General features: G+C 36.3%; 1 pseudogene; it reads right to left on the bottom strand.

The window, feature by feature from the left end:
• Nucleotides 1-22,474: 22,474 nt before the first annotated feature.
• Nucleotides 22,475-22,881, bottom strand: LOC113219930 (annotated as a pseudogene).
• Between the last annotated feature and the right edge of the window lie 471 nt (nucleotides 22,882-23,352).

Raw genomic sequence — 23,352 nt, 5'->3', positions numbered from 1 at the left:
CTTTAAGATAGGTTTGGCTTTAAAACATGAACATAAATCAAGTTTTTTGAACTGCATGTTTTAGCACATGCACAACATTTTAAATCTTGACTTCCACAGATATTAATGTATGTGAGATTAAATATCTTCCTGTAGTCTAAAAATGTTAAATCAGTTTCACCATTTCTCTTATTACTTCTTTTCTTTTTGCCCCTCTGTTTCTTCTTCATTTTATCTACTTTCTTTATAAAATAATCCTCCTTTATATAAATCATAAATAAACTCAGGAGAATAATAATGTCAGGGTCAGATTAATGTAGAATATACTAGAAGAGTGACATTATTAGAAACCACTTACAGATTCTTTTAGTATTAATAGGCTCACACATTTGTAACAACTTCAAGTTTGATGTTGTACCACATGATTCAATTCCCTCTACTTACACTGCTATAATTTTCCTCAAATTTTCTTGTAGACCAGAAGAAAATTTGGAAGATTCTAAGCGTTACTATCTGTCTAAGCCAGGATACATTACAAAACAGGGCCTGAGGTGAAGCTTACATGCTACACTTTATTAGGCATGCAATACCAGGGGAGCAAGAATGAAAAGAGCACTGGAGACGGCAAGAGGGAGAGCATAATGGTTAATTTTATGTGTTATCTTGATTGGGCCAAGGGATGTCCAGAGAGCTGGTTAAACTTCATTTCTGGGTGTGTCTTTGAGGGGGTTTCAGGGAGATATTAGTGTTTGAGTTGGTAGGCTGAGTAAAACAGATGGCCCTCCCCAGTGCAGATTGGCCTCATCCAATCAACTGAGGTCCTGAATATAACAAAAAGATGGAGGAAGACTGAATTAACTGCCCGACTGCTGTGCTAGAACATCAATTTTCCCTTGTCCTTGTACTCCTGATTTTCAGGTATACCTGAACTAGAATTTATATCATTGGCTTTCTTGCTCTCAGGACTTCAAACTATACCACCATTGTTCATAGGTCTCCTAGAGAGCAGATAATGGGACTTCCCAACCTCTATAAATATGTGAGCCAATACCCTATAGTAAATATCTTCATGGATGGATACATGTAGGTAGATGTCCTATTGCTCCTGTTTTTCTGGAGAACCCTGACTAACATAGAAAGTGAATAAAAGGTGACTACTGAAGATATCTTCACAAGAAAGTACAACTGATTTTCATTCTGTAGGTTGCCTGTTCACTCTGATGGTAGTTTCTTTTGATGTGCAGAAGTTCTTTAGTTTAATTAGATCCCATTTGTCAATTTTGGCTTTTGTTGCCATTGCTTTTGGTGTTTTAGACATGAAGTCCTTGCCCATGCCTATGTCCTGAATGGTATTGCCTAGATTTTCTTCTAGGGTTTTTATGGTTTTAGGTCTAACATTTAAGTCTCTAATCCATCTTGAATTAATTTTTGTATAAGGTGTAAGGAAGGGATCCAGTTTTAGCTTTCTACTGATGGCTAGCCAGTTTCCCCAGCACAATTTATTAAATAGGGTATCTTTCCCCATTGCTTGTTTTTGTCAGGTTTGTCAAAGATCAGATGGTTGTAGATGTGTGGTATTATTTCTGAGGGCTCTGTTCTGTTCCATTGTTCTCTATCTCTGTTTTGGTACCAGTACCATGCTGTTTTGGTTACTGTAGCTTTGTAGTATAGTTTGAAGTCAGGTAGCGTGATGCCTCCAGATTTGTTCTTCTGACTTAGGATTGTCTTGGCAATGCAGGCTGTTTTTTGGTTCCACATGAACTTTAAGGCATCTGACAAAGGGCTAATATCCAGAACCTACAAAGAACTCAAACAAATTTACAAGAAAAAACAACCCCATCAAAAAGTGGACAAAGGATCTGAACAGACACTTCTCAAAAGAAGACATTTATGCAGCCAACAGACACATGAAAAAATGCTCATCACCACTAGCCATCAGAGAAATGCAAATCAAAACCACAATGAGATACCATCTCACGCCAGTTAGAATGGCAATCATTAAAAAATCAGGAAACAACAGGTGCTGGGGAGGATGTGGAGAAATAGGAACACTTTTATACTGTTGGTGAGACTGTAAACTAGTTCAACCATTGTGGAAGACAGTGTGGCGATTCTTCAAGGATCTAGAACTAGAAATACCATTTGACCCAGCCATCCCATTACTGGGTATATACCCAAAGGATTATAAATCATGCTGCTATAAAGACACATGCACACATAAATTGATTGCGGCACTATTCACAATAGCAAAGACTTGGAATCAACCCAAATGTCTATCAGTGACAGACTGGATTAAGAAAATATGGCACATATACACCATGGAATGCTATGCAGCTATAAAAAAGGATGAGTTCATGTCCTTTGTAGGGACATGGATGCAGCTGGAAACCATCATTCTCAACAAACTATTGCAAGAACAGAAAACCAAACACCGCATGTTCTCACTCATAGGTGGGAATTGACAATGAGATCACTTGGACACAGGAAGGGGAACATCACACCCCAGGGCCTGTTGTGGGGTGGGGACAGGGGAGGGATAACATTAGGAGATATACCTAATGTAAATGACGAGTTAATGGGTGCAGCACACCAACATGGCACATGTATACATATGTAACAAACCTGCACGTTGTGCACATGTACCCTGGAACACAAAGTATAATAATAAAAAAAAAAAGTGGTATGTAATTACAGTTAACAAATTACATCTAATGAAAGAAATAGATTCTCATTCTATAAAGCTTTTATGTATAAGTATTCTTTTGACAGAAAATAAAATTTAAATTGGAAACAAAGAAGAAAACATAAAAACAAAAAGAAAGTACAACTGATTTCTTAGTCACTATGGATGGTGCTTAGAAGCTGTCATAGAGGGAGAAGGACAAATAATTTACCTTCTTGTTCCTTTCAGTATATTTTTTCTTACTGTTCAAAGGTTGATCCAGAGTCATTAATTCCTTGATAATTTCAGGGTATACTTTATATAGCCCCACCAGGCAATCACTGAAAAAGCCAGATTGCTCTTCCCATGGCATGGAATCTCACCAGAGTGTGAACATTGTGAATAAAATCAGAGTCTCCATAGCTCTAGCAACATTAACATGAAAGTCATGCACAATGCTGGCCTTCTTATCTGGGGATACTAAGTTGTCAGGAAACAAAACTAAGGGCATAGGTTGGGATTGCATGCACAGGCAAGCTACACCAAAGATTGAGCTGTCTCAGGGTTGCCCTACTGACCCAAGGATAGAGAAACTGGAGAAGCTCAGGTGAGTCTGACTCTGGCTGTACAACCATGCCTGGGTGAACTCAGCTAAAACAAATCTAGAAATGTACACAACATAATTCACTGTAAATCATTTGATAAAATTCCATATGGCATTGCATTCATATAAATAAAAAGTGATTCCCTGTTATTAACTTATAATAGAAACTCAGAGTTGGACATGACCTTAGAAATCATTGAAGCAAGTTTCATCACCATCATTAGGAAAGGAACAATAAAATGACTTACTCAAAGTTACAGAGAACATCTGAGATTGAAGAGTAGAACTTGATGGATTCCTAAGCCAAGGATTTCATTCACTGTATCACACTTTCTCTCATCTCATATCCTGAAATCTTTAAACAGACTTAACACAGGACCCTGTTCAAAATGATATACATCTCACCAACATTTAAAAATGTGTATGCAAAGAAATAGGCATATGAGAAGGAAAATTATTCATATCATGAAAAAATCTTCTAATATTACAAAATGAAATCCTACTAGATGCCTTAGACTGGTAAGGTTGATTTCCATCATGATACTCCTAGCAAAGACTTTCCAGATTATCTAGTTCATAGAATATTAATGTGGCATCAATGGGCCACTTAAGGAATTTCCACTTAAGTTACATGCAAAGCATTGTGCCTATGTGTATTTTCATAGGAAGAAGTTTTATGGTTTATAATATCCTCAAAGAAGTCTGTTAAAGTTTAAAATGATAGAAAAAGAAGAGGAGCAAGAAAAGACTTACTCAACTGCTTAATTATTATCCAGGAGGAAACAGAGGCTCAGAGAACTGTCAAGTAACAGTCCCAACTGTACAAGATGAATGATTGGCAGATTTAGGGCTAAATTATTGCTCTCGTGACTCTAGGTCCAGTGCAATACCATTAATAGAAACCTTTCTTAGAGCTTTGGGCCAATAAGTTTTTTTAGAAGAACCAAGAGTTAGAAAAAGACAAGAAAGCTAAATATTAAGGTCAAAGGTATTTTTATTCTTTCCTTTAGAGAGAGTTTACAGGTAAAATGTCCATATTTTTTGTAAGAGAAAAAAGTGAAAACCTAAGAATTTTTGCTTTTCCCAAGAGGTTTTGCCTTTCCCAAGGTTTCAGTCAGTTAATGACCATGCTGATCTGGACTCTTTGGCTCTATCTTCCTTTCACTCCTGCTGTTTCCGAAAAAGTGAAGAATGAACAGAAATTAATAGAAAGCATGTATGTCAGTTTCACATTCACAGAAATCAAAATTTATAAACTCATTCTATTATTAAATCTCATATTGTATGGAGAGAAAGACTAGGTAAGAAAAATAATTTTGTATACCCTGGAAAGTGACGTTTAGAACTTGAAAGTAATGTGTAGATAGCTATGGTATTTCTTTAACCATGCCCTTTTTTTCTCTAAGTTATGTTGAGAAACAAGATGTTATTCCTGGTCTAAATATAAATAACAGCTTATCCAGAAATTATCTAATTATCTAGCAAACTGTTAATTTTTACTCTACATCTGTCATTACAAAACAACTTTTAAAGTCATCTTCATTATTTAATATAGACTTTGATTTTTTTAATATTCAATAACAATTTGGATTTCAAAGGGCATTTCAGCAATCTCCCTAAAGATATAAACCCGGTATTTTCAGAATAGGTATCTTATTAGAGAAAACTTGGAGACTGACAAGGTTTCTGTGATTTGGGGTCAGTTCTTGGGTTATATTTTCTTTCAGAATGTTGTTTTCTCTTCATTATATGCCATGTTCCTTTTACTCACTTTATTATTATTTTTGCTATATTAACTTTGCCTAAATTCTGACTTGTGTCCTTCATTTTGCTCTTTTGTATAGATTGGCAGCTCTATTTATACCCTTTATTTTATACTGAAATAGAGTAAGTTTTTCTTGATTACTGTGTATCTGAAGCCTCTCTCTCCTCTGAGTGTTTTGTTGAGGACTGGATTTTTGTAGCACATGGACTGGGAGTTGTAAGAGACTGCAGAACCGGAAGCGTTCAGTAGGACTATGTGGTCTGCATCTATTTTGTCCAAGTTTTGTTAAATGCTCCATACCTGTGTTCATTCCACTGTGTGGGGGATGTATCCCTGCCCAGTGCAGATAGGACCTTTGACGTCAGATAATTCCCATAACCCAACCTGGAGATGCTGACACATTCATTATGATTAGTTCTGTTGTTACCTCATCTTTTCTCTTATATCCACTTCCTAACAATAGAGGAGAAAAACATATGCATAATGTGGTTTTGGCATTTACTTTTTTAAATTATTTTTTTAAATTTGTTGTGGGCACCTAGTAGGTATACATATTTATGGGGTACATGAGATGTTTTGATACAGGCAAGCAATGTGAAATAAGCACATCATAGAAAATAGGGAATCCATCTTCTCAATCCTTTTAGTTACAAGCAATCCAATTACATTCTTTATTTTAAAATATACAACTAAGTTTTCAATGACCATACTCACCCTACTATGCTATCAAATATTAGGCCTTATTCATTCTTTTTATATATATATTTTTTACCCATTAACCATACTTACCCTTCCCCCTAATCTTCTACTACCCTTTCCAGCCTCTGGTAATTATTCTTCCTTCTACTGTCTATGTCCATGAGTTAAACTGATTTTTTTTTTTTTTTTTTTTTTTTTTGAGATGGAGTCTCGCTCTGTCGTCCGGGCTGGAGTGCAGTGGCCGGATCTCAGCCTCCCTGGTTCCCGCCATTCTCCTGCCTCAGCCTCCGGAGTAGCTGGGACTACAGGAGCCCGCCACCTCGTCCGGCTAGTTTTCTGTACTTTTTTTTTTTAAGTAGAGATGGGGTTTCACCGTGTTAGCCAGGATGGTCTCGATCTCCTGACCCCGTGATCCGCCCGTCTCGGCCTCCCAAAGTGCTGGGATTACAGGCTTGAGCCATCGCGCCCGGCCAGTTAAACTGATTTAATTTTGAGATTAAAAATATAGTGGCGAGGGAAACAGCTGAGGATCTCCATGAGCAATGTCTTCCCACTTGCTCTCAACTTCTTGCTTATTTATTTTATCTTTTATGTTCTGCTTGATTAAATTGCAGTTTGCTACTGGAAATAATTAGCACTAAGCATTTATGGGACTGTTTAGCTTTTCCTTTAAGGCTTTGTGCCCATTAGGGAATCCCCAAAATGGTGAAGTGGAGTCATTTTCCCAGTCCCTTACAGTGACTCAGAAGAGGTCAGATGGGGGCTTCTAATCTCGTGGAAATGTCTACTTCCTCCACCCAGACTCCCAAAACTCATCCGCCTTCCATTATTCTCTTGAGTGGAGCTATGCGTGATACTTTTCAGGACTTTGGTTTCTCATCTAATCCCCAACCCCCTCCCCAGCACACAGTGAGCAAAATTTGGTACTGCTTCCACTGGCCCAAGCCAAAACATGTCAATATTTTGAACACAGTACTACCCATTTGTTTTGCTACCCTGCAATCATTTTCTTTTCTTTGGAGACGAAGTCTCGCTCTGTCGCCCAGCCTTGAGTGCAGTGGCGCGATCTCGGCTCACTCAGCCTCCCCCTGTGGGTTCAAGCAATTCTCCTGCCTCAGCCTCCCGGGTAGCTGAGACTACAGGCACCTGCCACCACGCCCAGGTAATTTTCGTGCCTTTTGTAGAGATGGGGTTTCACCATGTTGGCCAGGATGAGCTCAATCTCTTGACCTTGTGATCAGCCTACCTTGGCCTCCCAAAGTGCTGGGATTACAGGCATGAGCCACCGCGCGCAGCCAATCATTTTCTTTTATTGTATATTTGGTTTGTATATTTTTGTTGTTGTTTTTTTCCAACTTTTTGTATCTCCCCATTGCTTGATTTTCCCATAAACAGCTTTTAGTATTTTAATGTAAGTTCACTAGCTTAAAATTAATGTCTAGAAAAGGTAACCTTTTAAATGACTAAAATATGAATATATTTGCAGAAGGACTGCTGTGATCAGTGTTAATGGACAAAATACATGAAAAAAGTAAAGGGGGCATTGATTCTTTCTCAATGTTTTCTTCTCATTACATGTTTATATTTATTTCCTTGATTTAGTGTTCCCACCTGGAAGAGTCTGTTTTCTCTTTCATTGTGTGCTTTGAGTATTCACAGCATATTATATCAATGTTCTTAGGAGGCACTTGAATCTCAGTATTCTCATTACTCACGAAGAAGAAGGAACAAGGTGTGGTTGAATTCTGACAAGACACTTTCTCCTTCTTCCATTTCTCAGCTCAGTACGCGCGCGCGCGCACACACACGTTCTCGCTCTCTCCCTTTCTCTCCCTCCCTCCATCCTTCTGTCCTGTGTGTGTGGTCATCATAGACTGTTGGGAACAGGCCCCCAAATCTGGCTATAAACGCCCCAAAACTGGCCATAAACAAAATCTCTGCAGCACTGTGGCATGCTCCTGATGGCCTTGGCGCCCACGCTGGAAGGTTGTGGGTTTAACAGCATGAGGGTAAGGAACACCTGGCCCACCCAGGGCAGAAAACCACTTAAGGCGTTCTTAAACCACAAACAATAGCATAAGCAATCTGTGCCTTAAGGAAATGTTCATGCTGCAGATAGCTAGCCAGACCCATCCCTTTTTTTCGTCTCATCCCTTTATTTCCCGTAAGGAATAATTTTAGTAAATCTTATGACTGACTTGCTGTCAATAAATATGTGGGTAAATCTCTGTTGGAGGCTCTCTGCTCTGAAGGCTGTGGGACCTCTGATTTCCCACTCCACACTCTGTATTTCTGTGTGTGTGTCTTTAATTCCTCTAACGCCACTGGGTTAGGGTCTCCACAACCGAGCTGGTCTCGGCAGTAGACTACAGTATTCGCTTAGCTGTACAATCAGAAATACAATATTCAGAGATTTCCTTTGTGGCTCAACTTTTCCCACTGAGGTCATGTGATATGAGTCCTTATTAAGATCCTCCTCTGGAAAAGGTAATGGCCACTATCAAGAAAGTTGATGGGTTTCACTGAAGACAGCACCTACTGCTACTGAGAAGTAAAATTAGAAAGCAGATGGATACCTGCAAAGAAAAGGCCTAATTCAGGAAGTTAGCCAAGGCTGCTGTGCTGGTGATGTTGCCAAGACTCCCCAGTATTCTTCACAGCTACAGGGTTCCATTAAGTTAATAGGAGACTTCTACAATGGCCAGAAGTTAATTCTGTCTTTTTGTTTAGCAGTGAAAGTTATACGGACTTTATTAAAGTCAAGATGCCAAGCATTAATTGAATACAATTGCCATAGTAATGTCATAATTTCAGGATTCTATGGTGTACCTTCACAGAGGATATGACACCTTTAAAAATACTTGAAAAAACTGTGCACACATGTACCTACACACACACACTTAGAAGATACACATACAGGAGAGTATATATACATATATCAAGCAGGATATATATATAAAAATATATATGTCTTTTTATATTTTTTTAATTATATATTGCATATTTGTGTGTGTGTGTGGAAAGTGCCCAAAAGAAATCATTTGATTCATGATTGTGAAGCTGACAATCAATTTATATTCTGAGAAAGTGGCCATTATATTAAAATGTATCCTGTATTTGTTGAATGAATGATACTAGAAGATAATGGTTTTATTATAATTTGTGCTACTCTAAGCAAATATAAATTGTCAGTAGTTTATATCTAAGCAACTAGTTAGTCTAAACAGAATGAGTAGGAGCTAGAAATTATTACCACAAAGGAAAGCAAAACAATAAAATGTAATTTATATAAAAGAGCTAGCCCAGAGTCACTATTTAATAAATGGTAGCTATTGTGATAATAATGATTCTAAAATATTTTATTTTCAACAATTGTTTCCATATAATACTAACTTCCAAAAAATACACTGAAGGAGTATGTACTAGAAAAAAAAATTTAAGGAACTTAGTAACTACTTAATAAAAGTTGAAACAGAGTGAGAGAGTTATGTTATAAAGGATTAGAGGTAAATTGGGATAGGGAATCATCCAGGAAATGATGAATTAAGGGAATCCATTGCAATTGAGCACAAAACTTACCTCTGAATATAAGTCAAGGAAAGAAGAAAAACAATGAGACATAACTTTAATAGCTGAAAAACGAGGAATCATACCAATTTACCAGAAGAGACATATACTCCCCTATCTATGCAATCCATCAGAAATTTATTTTGTGAGTATTTCTATAAATAGGATCTGCTAATTCCAGTTTGCTAGGGGCTATTCCAATATAAAGCCTATAATTATCTATGTAAAACTTTCACTCAAAAATGTGAATGTTTATAAAATAAATTACATGGTCTTCCTCTTTAATAGCAGAAAATGTACTGAAACACATGGATTAATCTAATTTTAATGAGGCCTGAAATATATTGGAGGCCTTTTTAAAGAAACAGAATATACAATTATATATACAATATTAGAAAGAAAATATTTATTTTGTGAAAAAAATAAATCACACAAATTAATACTTGAAAACTTGACCAAAAACTAACAGTCTGCAGTAATGCAGTATTTTGCCTATGTTTGCTGACTGTATTCTCTAGGAACACCTCTTCCTAGGATAACAACTTTATTATATTATCTATAAAGAGAATAGCATGATTAAATGTGTTTATTATTACTGATAGTTATAAGAGGTTTCTTAGCGCTTCATAGTTTGTAATGCCACATACATTTTTAGTATTGTTGTCAAATTTGGGAAAATCTCAATCAAGTTCGTTTTGTATATGAGCTATAAGAATTCAGGGAATTTATATTTTAAGTTTTCTTGGAATGACTAATTTTAAGTATTTCTTAAACTGACAGCATACATTGAGCCAATATGATATCAATACTATGGTTTCAGTAATGTATGAGTCTTTTTGTCTCTATTAATGTCAGCAATTCCTGTCAAATCAGCAAGAAATTTAAATACTTTCTATGTATTCACATGATGAATTCCTCTTCATTAATTGAATTATCAAACAATCCAGAAGTCTATTTGTTACTTCTATGAGAAATTTATCTTTCTTCTTCAGGATTTACTGTTTTAAGTATGATCTAGTTAGCATTTTGTCTGAAACTTCAAGAGTTCAGCAAGAGAAGAGCTGTTGGATAAAAAGATAATGATCTGAAGCACTGGAATGCATACAACATGCAACTTCACACACACTTACTTGCTGTTTATAGTACTTCTACAGGTTTGTGTCTTACAAAGACAGGAATTCTGATAGATACTTTTCCCTCTCTTCTCGTGGGGGAAAAATGTCCTGCGGTTGTTTAAATTATTTATGCTATGTTAAGTTTATTCCTCGCAGGGAGAAACTTCTACATTCACTTCGCATCAATGGAAACAGAATTGTCTGCTAACCATTCTGCATGTTTTATAGTTAGAAGAGTTGTTGAAGGACTAGTTATGCCTATATTCCAAACCATGTTTCTTTTCCACTACCCTCATTCTTCCAATTCTGGCCACATTATGAACTCATGCCCTGCAGCTTTGTGTCACAACACCAGAGGAGCTGGCACATTATGTACCAAGATGGCTAGGAATGGCGATATTTTCTAATGAGATGACTGCCATCACATAATACAACCCAATAAATTTCAAATAAAGGTTTGACCAACCCAAATTCCTCTCAGATACCTAACATTTCTGGGGCCACACTAACTTCACCAGACAAGGAAAGAATTGTGTCAAAGGAGAAAGTGGAATGAACTCAGGCAGTGGTTTGAATATGTTGTTGAGAAAATATTTTATTTCTGGAAATTTTATGAAATTTTCTACTTTATGAACCCAGTGTAAGGGCCCCTCTTAGGGCCTAGGAAGGTACCTATGGGAGAAATAGGCCCTGAAGGCACAACTTAATTGTCTTCATGGTAAGTCTCACTGGGCAGATGTGATACAAGGGGACTTCCATTACTGCAGATCTCAGTAAAGTCCTAGGGCCATGAGTTAAGTAGGAGTCAACCCTACAACGTCTTGAAATACAGCTTTGTAGTTTGTTTTACCTAGAAAAATCAATGTTTAGAATATCCTACTTTAATACTCTAAGCAAAACATTTTTTATGAGACAATTTAAAATTGAGATAGGTAGGGAAGGAATTCTGTATCACCAATCTGAAAGATACCTACATGTGTGAACATATAATGTGAAATAGTCAGACTTTAATTTTACTAATATCAACTTCCATAAGGGTGGCCCTGGTATTTTCCAATCTGATCTCCAAAATATTGACTTTACAGGGCGGAGGCTGATAGCGAATGTATTTATATATCAAAATATATGTCTTTTATTTGGGATTTTATGAAGTCATATCTGGAGTTATAGAAGATGACCGAGTCTACTCCTCTGCGATAAGGACTACAGATGGCAACATTGACAATTAGTTAAGAAAAATAATTTCCTACATCAAAGTATGTGACATTGCCAATTTTATAAAATGCCTGCATAGGAAGAAATTATTTGCAGTGGATCTTGAGAAAGTAACTGGCTCGAAGGAAAGGCACTTTAAGTAGGGGAAAACAACTTGACCAAAATTGTGAAGATAGGGGTGTTTTCTTAAAATAAAACAATACTCTTTTTGAAAGCAGTAACTCTTTCTCTATTAAAAATGAATTTTGAAAGTCTTATAGTCCCTAATCATTCCCATTTTGAGAGTAATTTCTCTCAAAATTACTGAGAAAAATAAACAAAAGGAAAAAGCAAATGGCTTATTTCATGAATTATTTACATCTTTACTAAGAAAATAAAGTAAAGGAGTTGAGAAGAGAAAAGACATGGCTTCAAGACTTTGATCTTTCTCGCTAGGATGGAGAGCTCTATGCATGAGAGTACAAGGAAACCCAAGAGATTCTCTGGGGCTTGTGAAAAGAAAAAGGGACAATTCGGGCCTCTTTCTGAGGAAGCCCAGAAAAAGCAATCCTTTTTTTTCTCGTCTTGAGGAGAAACATGGTGTGGGGCTCACTCAATGTTTTTATCTTCTCAATCATCAGTCTTATGCATAAATTGATAAGAGATCATAAGGCCTGATATTCAAGGCTTGGAATAGCAGTCTCGTGTTTCATTTTCTCCTGTCCCTCTGAATATCCTCTTGGTCTATTTTCTCCTTATCCCATGTATTCTGAATTGTAATGTTACCATGCATTAAATTATGCTTAACTTTTCTAGCATCCTTCAGGATGCTAGACAATTAACAAACATGTATGATATGTTTTTGTTGATAAACATACATCTATATCTGACTAATGCAAGAATTTGTACTTTATAATTATTGTGCACTATCTTGATCCAGCCCTCAAGAGAAGCATCATTACAAAACATTGTAGGGAATTAAAATATTGTAGTTGAGGATTATTCCCCCTAAACATACCTACAATACTTACATTTTCTAGTTTTAAACGAAAGACTCACTTTCGCTTCTACAGTCAATAATAGAGGAAATACATTTTTAACATTAGTGCCATTCTTATATAACATTTGAATGAATTTCTTCCTCCAAATCTAATCAAATTTTTAAAAATAAATTGCATAATATGTTTTCAAGTATCATGTGAGTCTATATTCCATTATTTCAATTGGGAAAAGTTATAATATATTCCTTGCCTAATGAAAAGTCTCAACCACAAATACTATGAAAACTTTCTCAGACATCTAAATATCACATAAGATAAACTGTTTACAACACCAATTAAGTAATATCTAGGCGGCTTGTTAGTGGCATGTATGTATTCTAACTTCAATGATAACATATAGCATCAGACACAAACTATATTGCAATAACACCTATTGCAATATTAATAAAATTGAAAACATGATTTAGATAGGTAAGAAATGCAGACAACAATTAGCAGAATAAAATATAACAAAGCCATTATAAGACTGGTTTAAATATTGAAAAATGTTCTACTAAAATATTTTTGTATATAGGATATAAAAATTTACAATCACAACTAGTATTTTCAAAATGAGAGTTTGGTGTTACGAAAGCCTCATTTTTACACATTTTAAGCAAAAGGAAAAGAATGATTTCAGTTCAGATTTTTTTAAAAGAAAATATCTCTAAAAGCATTTCTAAATGTATTATGAGTGGTTGAGTAAAACCTAGCTAATAACTTCAATTTAGAAATGCAAATTATATTTTACATTATTCACTTTCAATAAGCCATCAGTCAAAGGTGATGCCACTGATAATAATTTTTCTTTCCCATTAAAAGTAACCAAAAGTTCCTTTCAACACATTTTTATTTCTGCTGTCTAAAAGACAGTCCTTAAATCTGTGACAATTATATTTTTAAAATTAAAAACTTTTTTCACAAAAAGCAATGCATTTTTTTAAAAAAGGAAATATGAGAAAATTCACCAGTACTATATATATATATAAAATGACAAAAAAATGGGTCATACTTTTCACATCTTTTTATAATCCTGAGTTATTCTAAAATATGGTTAAATTCTCTTTTTTAGTGAGATTTAGAATTGGAAATGATCTTGTCAAGCTATCGTATAAAACCTTAGAACATATTTTGCCTAGTAGTGCTTTCCCAAAGATTAAAAAAGGATTAATGTTTTCCTATGCTTTAAAAAAATCATTAGTTCAGATTTTGTTAATTTGAATTTGTTGTAATTTCAACCAGTACTGGACTGAGGTTTGCCCCTTTTAAATAAATATTTATTGAAGTATAACCTACATAAGGAATATGGACAAATTATATGTTACAGTTTGATGAATTTTTCACACACTGAACATACCCAGCTAGGTCAAGAAACAGTATCGCACCAACCTCCTAGAAGCACTCCCTTGTGACCTCTTCCAGTGAGTACTAACCCCTTGGTCTAATAGTATTCCTGACTTCTAACACCATAGATTAAGTTGGCCTGTTTGTAACTTTACATACAAATCATACAATATGTAGTCATTTTTGTCTGGATTATTTCACTAAGGATTGTAATTGTGAGAGTGATCTATATTATTGAGGGTAGTTGCTGTATTTTTAATTATCACTGTTGTATAGTGTTTCATTGTATGAGTATATAAAAATTTGTTCTGAAGTCTTCTATCATTGGACATTTGCATGGTTTCTAGTATGGGACTATCATGAATAGTGCTGTAATAAATATTTTGTATGTCTTTTGGTGAACACATGTACACATTTCTGTCCAAATAGAAATTGCTGGGTCAAAAGATATGGATATATTCGTGGTTAGTATATAGTGCCAACTAATTTTCCAGAGTATTTTTCAAAGTGATTGCATCAAGCTCTATCTCCCACCAAGAATGTACGTGACTTTTGGTTTCTCCACATTCTCATCCACATTTAACACTGTCTTTCATTTTCATGTAGTCATTCTGGTGTGAGAAACTTGCCATTTTTATCTGTAAAATCCTTTTCTAGCAAAGTAGTAGTGGAAGTAATGATTAATCATAGCATTGTCAGTATTTCCTTGTGCAGTTGTGACTGTTTCACCATTTGAAATGGCGCACTTTCAGTGTCAAGTGTAGCAATTAACAGATGCTGTTGTATATAATATAGTGATGCATAGCCTTTTTCATTCTTTTTTATTCAAAACCCTCAATTTTAGATACAACACTAGACTCTTTCCTATTTGGAGAACAGTCACCTAAAAAATCACAATAGAAATACGTTAAGTCTTGTAAATGCATTATCTATCCAAGATTCTTCACTTCTCTGTAACTATTTTACAGTCATGAGTTGCTTAACAACAGGCATACATTCTGAGAAATGCATATTTAGGCAATACTTTTTAATTGTGTGAACATCATAGACTATTGTTTATTTATTTATTTTTTTTGAGATGGAGTCTCACTCTGTTGCTCAGACTGGAGTGCGGTGGCACGATCTTGGCTCACTGCAACTTCTGCCACCCAGTTTCGAGTGATTCTCCTGCCTCAACCTCCCGAGTAGCTGGGATTACAGGTGCTGCCACCACGCCCGGCTAATTTTTGTAGTTTTAGTAGAGACCGAGTTTCACCATCTTGGCCATGCTGGTCTTGACCTCCTAACCTTGTGATCCACCCACCTTGGCCTCTCAAAGTGCTGGGATTACAGATGTAAGCCACTGCGCCCAGCCCATAGACTATATTTAAACCAATCTCGATGGTAGAGCCTACTAAGCACCTAGGCTATATGCAATAGCCTATTGCTCCTAGGCTAAAAACCTGGACAACACATCACTGTACTAAATTTTATAAGCAATTATAACACAATGCTAATATTTGTGTACCGAAACACAGAAAAAGAACAGTCAAAATACAGTATAGAAGCTGAAAAATGGCCCAACTATATGAGGCTCTTGCCATAAATGAAGCCGGAAGTTGCCCCAGGTGAGTCAGGGAGTATGTGATGAGTGACTGTGAAGGCTTAGGATGTAAGTGTTACACTGCTGTAAACTTGATAAGCACTGTACATTTAGGCTACACTAAATTTGGAAAAATATTTTTTTTATTCTTCAATAATAAACTTTCACTTACTATACTTTTTTACTTTACAACCTTTTTAATTCCTTAACTTTTAACACTTAGTTTAAAATACAAATGCACTGTACAGCTATCAAAAATATTTTGTCTATATACTTATTTAAGATTTTTTATTTTCAAAATATAAAAAATGTTTTAAATTTGAAAGCTTTTCAAATTAAAAACTGAGACACAAATACGCACATTAGCCCAGGGCACATAGGGACAGGATCAGCAATATCATCATCTTCCATCTCCACATCTTGTCCCACTGGAAGGACAATAACACACATGGAGTCTTCATCTCCTATAAGAAGAATGCCTTCTTCTGGTATACTTCCTGAAAGAACTGCCCAAGGCTGTTTCATAGTTAATTTTTTAAATAAGTTTTTAAAATAATGTTTATATAATAATATGTTTATACAATATATAGTAACATACATTTTTTAAATAAGTAGTTTCAATAAGTAGTATTTAAAAATAACAAAATATAGAATATATTAAATACATAAACCAGTTAACATAGTCATTTATTGTCAAGTATTATATACTGTACATAATTGTATGTGCTATACTTTTCTATGACTGGCAATTCAGTATGTTTGTTTACACCAGCATCACCCCAAACACATAAGTGATGTGCTGCACTATGACTTTCATGTCACTACATGATAGGAAGTTTTCAGCTCCAATGTAATTTTATGGGACTACTGTCATCTATGCAATCTTTTATTGACCAAAATGTTATGTGGTGCATTTTGAAAATTGAATACATTTAGAAATAACTGAGGAAAATGTTTAGATCCTTCCAACAGATATCATGTGGTACCTTATAAATAGGGTGACCTAAATTTCAGGTTGCCTGGGATAGTCCTCCAGGTTCACAGCTCTTCCCCTGGAGTAGTACCCCTTTGACTTACAAAGGTATCTTAGTTTGGATAATGTATTTATGAACACCCTACTCATACCCAAAACAAGCTCATCACCTAATATTCTGATTAGTTGAAGTAAGAAACAGATCCTGTCTTTGAGTGGCTTATAGCTTAGAGTAGTTTTCTACTTCAGGTTTGTCTGACTCAGCTCATATTTGATGAACTTTATTTTGGAAACAAAAATTTGTTCATGTTGACTTAATACTGTATAATTTCAAAGTTAGTTCCATAAAATAAATTTGAGCTTTCATATTTGTCCTTTTTGCTGGTTTGAGATCTGAAGCAACACTTTTCAGTGTTTCAGAATGGAATTATGTTGCCTTGCCATTACCCTTATTTCTAAATGTGAATTCATTTATTGAACTGGAACATTTTCTCTCAATGATATTGTTAAAAATGTTTTCTTTCATCGCTTGATTTCCTTTATTTGTTAAATTTTCTCTCAAAGCAGCACAAACATTGTGTATTTTAAAATGAGGCTTTATATTCATTTGAATGTTCTTGTAAGAGAAATGACAGCACATATTAAATGCTTTGTGATAATGCAATGTAGCATAAGCTGGAGACAAAATAAGAGTATATGAGTGCATATAAAGGATGTCAGTATTGAAATTCCTTTTGCAGCCTGAATATATTATAACATACTATTTTATGTACCAAATCCTTGGATTTATGTGGATTACATTATGATATGAGAAATTTGCCCTGAGTAGTTCTGGCTGTTTTAACATAATAAAATAGGTATGTGGAGCTTAAAACACTGACCAGGGATAAAGTGTATCTCAAAGGCAGAAATATGGATTTGATATTTAAGGGACCAATCTGTGCTTATTAATCATAATCAAAATAAGGATACAATGTAATCTGGTGGGTGGTTTTGCATCCACGACCAGTAAGTTTGTAGTCTTCCAGCTACCATATCTTAACAAACAGTATCTCCGGATCTTCTTTCTCACACAATCTCCATCTGGTTGAACTATTTGCAACTAGAAATATATACTTTCAGGTCTACAATTTGGATTGCAGCTGTTTGTAATAATTGTCATGTTATATCTTTGCTCACCCAAATCCATGATCTCATTATACTACACTCCTAAGACACAGGGTGATCCTGACATATGAACCAATGATACTGGAAGTGCTCAGCAAGGAGGAACTTCAGAAATGAGCTGTAGAAATTATGGGGAGTGATCATTAATAGGAACATTATCAGATATTAAGTAAGTGGTGATAAAAAAAAAAAAAAACCGTGCAGACAAGTCACTGTTTTAAAACCATGAAGAAAGTTGCCTGGAACTGTCTTCATTCAAAATGCTATGGAGTAAATATACCCGTGTATTGCTCTTTACATAGTCTGTTGTCCTTTGTGCAGCATGACATTTTGGTGAATGGTGGGGATCTGAGATCAGCCGGAACTGATTTTGAATCCCTGAGGCTTTAGATAGGTTGCTATTGCTCTAACTCTCACTAGTTTCACATGTAATCTGGAGGTGATAATAATAATAACAATTTTCTTATGATGTTATGCATATTTATTGAAATGATGTATACAAAGCACTTATCACAGCCATGGCACTTAGTAAATATTCTATAAATGATAGTTATAATTCTTTATTTTAGTCTTGTGCTCATGCTAAAGACAGCATTCCAGAATAATCAACGTTGCTCAAAAAATCCCTAGAAAATCTAGAAAATTGTTTAAAAATACTGCTTACCAAATTTTGAATACTTTTATTCAGGCCTTTCTGAGGGTTAAAAAAAAAAAAAAAAAAAAATGCAGACAATTAAACCCCAATTTGGGGACATGCTAAACAAAAATACATCCACTAATTAATGTGAATAAACACTGTGGGTATGGCATTCCTATAACTCCTCCTCCTCCCTGGGAGATTGTAGGAATGCTTTGTCTGGCACGACTAAGGATCTTGCTCAGATCCAGGTGTTTGCTGTCCATTCATTTGCTAACTCTTTTCCGTATGCTACACTATGGGGTTCCAGATTAAAATCCTGAACTTACTCCTTCCTAGATTGTGATTTTGAGCAAGATATCTACCTTTTTACACCTTTTTTATGGAGGTCAGTATAAAGCACAACTGTGTGAAATTATCATGAAGGATAAATAAGGTAAGGCCTAACATATTGTGAAGAGCAAGTAGAAGTTAGCTAACTACTCGTGCTTTAATAGTCACTAACTCTGGAATCGGTTTACCACCAGCTTCAGTTCATTTTTAGTGTCTCTGAAATTGCTGAAGGTTCAGACATGAGGTAATCATTTTAACTAATTATTTCCAGGAATCTATGGAGTGCTAGAATTTTAGAGGACCGCTTGCTTTTCAAATGCTGCCTGAAGCTGCTTATTAGGAGGAATGTCCTCTGCGCCCTGCATGTGCTTGCTCATTCTCTCTGTTCTCTGTGCTCTCTGATCTGTGTCGTGTCTCTCTCTGAACTGTGTTGCCAGAGTGGGAGGATTTTTTTTTTCAGCTCCAGCTTTAAGTAGGAAAAGAGTTGCTTCTAGGTCATATATGATCTCAGAATGATTCCTTGGCTGTACAGAGAAATTCTGGACTCTAAGTTACTTTCTACAGCTATGGTTTTGAAGAACCACCCTAGTGGCCGTGCCTTAGGAATTTGCTATCTATTTCAATTCACCATTATAAGGAATTATCAGGTAGACTATCTACATTGAAGTAACAAATGGACTTCAATAATAATTTTATATACCTTTTATGATTTCAAATTATATTCTAAATTTTCTAGTTTGTAAGATTCATTTATTCATTTCACTCATTCAGCAAATATTTATTAAGTACCTTCCATATGCTACATACTATTTTAGGTCTTAGAGGTTCATTATGGAACATAGTTGGAGTATGTTAAGTGCGGAAGTTTTAATTTTTAGTATTGGCCCAGAGATAACATTTGAGTAAAGGTAAAACAGCAAGCCAGTTGATATTTGGGGAAAGACCATTTCAGGCAGAGGAAAAGCAAGTGCAAAGATCTAGAAACAGAAGTGTGTCTGAAGTCTTCATGTAGTTGCAGGCTGAGCAAGAAGATGGATAAAGGATAGAAGACCAGAGAAATATCTAGGGATGAGGACAAAATGGGTGCATGCCCCTAGGTCATTGTAAGAACTTTGGCTTTTACTTTGGGTTAGTGTTTACAAACTCAGATTATCTCTGCATGATAGAGATAAGGAGTACACATATGGGAAGGCTGTCCAGCTATGCAGATACCTGAATGCCTTGTTGAGAGTAACTAACCGGAAAAGGAAGTTGTAGGTGACTTTATCAGTAGGTAGATTAAGGATTCAACCAAGTACAGGAATGTGGTTCAACCTCTAGCTCTTCAAAGTGGATTTTACTCAATCTTACACCAGTTATCACATGACTGAAATTCCATCCTCTTTGATTATTCTTTCTGCTTCAGAATATATTTCTTCAGAAGCACTATTATGAAAAGCAGATATGGTTGAGAACAATAGTACATTTAGCAATGACCAGATCTCTGAGATTAAGGATCTTTGACAGTAGTAAACTCTATGATAGCTAAAGTAACACCTGAAATTTGGTAAGTGCAATCATGCTCTGCATAAGGACATTTCAGACAACAATGAATTCCTTATATGATGATGGTACCATAAGATTATAAAGGAGCTGAAAAATTCCTATCACCCAGTGATGTTGCAGCCATTGAAAAGTTGTGGTGCAACATACTACTTATGTTTTTGTGGTGATGCTTGTGTAAACAAGCCTATTGTGCTGCCAGACATATAAAATTATAACTCATACAATTAAGTACAGTACATAAGACTTACTAATGATAATAAATGGCTGTATTATCAATTTATGTATTTACTATACTATATATATATATATTTTTGAGATGGAGTCTCGCTGTGAGCCCCAGGATGGAGTGCAATGGTGCAATCTCAGCTCGCTGCAGCCTCTGCCTCCCAGGTTCAGGCGATTCTGCTGTCCCAGCCTCTCAAGTAGCTGGGACTACAGGCATGGGCCACCACACCCAACTATTTGTTTTCTTTTCAATTTTATTTTTGTATTTGTAGTAGAGATAGGGTTTCACCATATTGGCCAGGCTGGTCTCAATCTCCTGACTTCAAGTGATCTGCCCACCTCAGCCTCCCAAAGTGCTGGGATTACAGGCATGAGCCACCATGCCTGGCCTATACTGTACATTTTGTTTTTTTTTAAAGATAGGCTCTTCATATGTTGCTGAATCTGGACTCAAACTTCTGGACTCAATCCTCCCACCTCAGCTGAGACTACAAGCACACACCACAGGGCCTGGCTTTCTTACTTTGCATTTTATCATTACTTTAGAGTATACTTCTTCTGCTTACTAAAAAAAAAAAAAATGTAAAACCTCAGGCAGGTTCTCCAGGAGCTATTCCAGAAGACAGCATTGTTGTTATAGGAGAGGACAGCTCCATACATGTCATTGTCTCTGAAGACCTTCCAACTGACGAGGTATGGAAGTGAAAGACAGTGATGACTGATGATCCTGACCCAGTGTAGGCCTAGGCTAATGTCTGTGTTTATGTTTTAGTTTTTAACAAAAAAGTTTAAAAAATGAAACTAAAAAAAATTGTTAAATAGAAAAAAACTTATAGAATAATGATAAAGAAAATGTTTTTGTGTAGTTGTACAATGTGTGTTATATTACTACAAGAGTCAAGATGTTATAAAAATTTAAGAAGTTTGTAAAGTTAAAAAGTTATAATAATGTTAGGTTAATTTATTATTGAACAAAGAAAAATACTTTTTTATGAATTTAGTGTAGCCTGTGTATAGTGCTTATAAAGTTTAGAGTAGTGTACAGTAATGTACCTAGGCCTTCACATTCACTCAGCCCTCATCCAATGACTCACCTGAAGTAACTTCCAGTCCTGTAAGCTCCATTTATGGTAAAAGCCCTATACAATTGGACCATTTTTCATCTCTATTATTGTATTTAGACTGTACTCCTTTTATGTTTAGGTACACAAATACCTACCATTGTGTTACACTTGTATATGGTATTCAATACAGTAACATGCTGAACAGGTTTGTAGCCTAGAGACGATAGGCTATACCATCTAACCTAGTTGTAAGTCCATCTGTAATGCTCATACAATTATCTAGGTTTGTGTAAATATACTCTATGATGATTGTACAATGAAGAAAGTGCCTAATAACACATTTCTTAGAATGTCATTAAGTGACGCATTAACTCTACTTAACTATCAAGCAATCAGGTGTCAAGGTGGTCAATGACAATGGCCTTAATAGTGGTCAAGGACTATGAGCCAAACTGAAAGTAATAAGCCTTTTTTCACTTAGTTGTCACAATACAAGCAAGAGGCAAAAAGTGATGCTAGTTCCCTCATATTCCATTTTCCCCGTAAAACAGTACCAGGCAAGGGTCAGATGGATGCAGCAAAAATGGGAGAACCTATCTTACTGCCAGGAAGTCCAGAACTTTCTGTATCTTTATGGACCTAAAAGTGAGAGTCAGAGAGGTGGTGGGACTAGGAATGAGTGAGTTAAAGTGAAAAAAGTACATGAGCCAAGGCTTCTTCTTTTTTTTTTTTTTTTTACACAATAAATATATGCAATTTATTAATTTTAAAAACAAATGGTTTAACATGTTAATATTAGTCACTTCCATATGATGAAATAATGGGCAATTTTTATTTCCTTCTTCCGCATATTTTTTATGCTTCCTAATTTTTGTCATTATCCATGAATTATGGACGGGGGGGTTAAAGTAATATTTACTCTTCTAGGAAGTGGATATTTAGGACATTAAATCCAGGAACTGACTCCATTGCTGAGATGCTACTTGTGGCGATCATCTTCTCCCAAGCTCCACATTTTAGCTTTGTACAGAGTGACGTCATTGTAGACCCTAAAGTGGTTCATCCTGTGGTCACCACGTCCTGGGTCGACCAAGGGCTCTGAGTCCCACCCAATTTCCTGGTTTTCAGTTTGTGCCTCCGGGTACTTCTTCCTTGGCCCCTGGGCAGCATGGTGAATGAGATTCAGAAACCTGGCGTCTGCGGGTTCCTCCAGGTTATCTGCCAAGACATGGGCTTCCTCGTAATCCTGTGAACCTTGCGCAGGGGATTCACGTGGTACTGCGTGTAGAGTTTCTGGGTTCATAACTCTTTGAGGTACAGCTCCCGCAAGATCTGGTTCTGATGGACCTCATCTGTGACCACCCTCTCTTTCGGGTGTCCCGCCATGGCCTTGGAGCTGCTCGGTGGGTCCGGGGCTCTCTCGGCGTCCTCTTACCACTCGCTCGGCCACGGGCCTTCTGCAGTCTCTGGGCGACGGCACCCCACTCCATCTCCAGGCAACAGCGTTCGTCTGATACCGCTCTGGCCTCTCCGAATCCAGCCTGTTTACTAGAACTGCCTCTGGATACTGCCAGGAAAAAGGCTTGCCATCAACTGGCAAACCCAGGAGATAATGAACATAAAACTGGCCCTCACGTTGGCCAATCACCTCCCTCCTTGAGAACAGATTTGATGCTTTTCAATCCCCTACCTTCTCTGCCCCTGTTTCTGCAGTTTGCTCTGTGGTTACAGACCAAGTTCCACGGAGGAGCCCGTTCAAATGCAGACGCTTGTGCAGTCTGGCTGCCCAGGCAGCAGAGGAAAGGCGCAGGCCAGGCTGAACATTCGCTTGCCATGGTCTTGGATGCCCCGTGTCTG

The sequence above is a fragment of the Piliocolobus tephrosceles genome, chromosome 4, assembly GCF_002776525.5.
Source record: "Piliocolobus tephrosceles isolate RC106 chromosome 4, ASM277652v3, whole genome shotgun sequence".
NCBI lineage: Eukaryota > Metazoa > Chordata > Mammalia > Primates > Cercopithecidae > Piliocolobus > Piliocolobus tephrosceles.
Note: the sequence above shows the minus strand (reverse complement) of the source record. Positions and strands in the feature narration are given on the sequence as shown.